Raw genomic sequence first — 796 nt, 5'->3', positions numbered from 1 at the left:
TCAGACTGCGCTATTTTCTTTCCCACCCGCATTCCGACAATCCCCTCCTTCTCCGTCGGGATTGGTCAATTCTTTAACAATTTTTGATCACTAGCCAATCCAGATGCCGAAAGACAGAATGTGAGCCAATCAGAGAGCAGAGAGCGGGACTTGTCAAAAGACGGGTGTGGAAAAAACATGGCACACTATCTAGCCCTGGCACATCAGCACAGTCCTGCTGAGGTGGGTAAATGTGCCACTGTCAAAAGTCTTTAATAACTCACCCACGGTGCCAAGGTGGAGGCACATGTGCTGGCAGTACTAGGGTGCCAACCGTGATTATTCATAACATCTTTAATTTTGTATGACATTTTGATAATAATAAATATCTGGTTCCAGACTCCTGGTTAAGGTTGCAGTGGGACCAAAGCCTAAACCTGAAACACAGGGGCCAAAGCAAATGAAATAGAGTGTGTACAGGACATCATGCACTACCGCTTACTCAGAGCTAAAGAGAATATGGAGCGGCCAATCTACTTACAGGCATGTTTTTGGATAGGTGGGAGGACATCAAAGTGCATAGTGGAAACCCACACATAATTATGCAGAACATGCAAAACTCCACACAGTCAGAGACGAGAACCAAACCCAGGCAACGTTTGGAAAGAAAGCTTGTTTTGACTGATGTGTTTTGTGTGAATAGATTCCTGAAATCATTTAACAACCCCGATTTCATTAAAGTTGGGACAGTATATGAACATACGCAGTTTATTATGTCTCACTTAATCCAATGTTTATTCTTACACTCATTCTGAAA

The sequence above is a fragment of the Trichomycterus rosablanca genome, chromosome 4, assembly GCF_030014385.1.
Source record: "Trichomycterus rosablanca isolate fTriRos1 chromosome 4, fTriRos1.hap1, whole genome shotgun sequence".
NCBI lineage: Eukaryota > Metazoa > Chordata > Actinopteri > Siluriformes > Trichomycteridae > Trichomycterus > Trichomycterus rosablanca.
The sequence above is the reverse complement of the archived record's forward strand: the minus strand, read 5'-3'. Positions refer to the sequence as shown.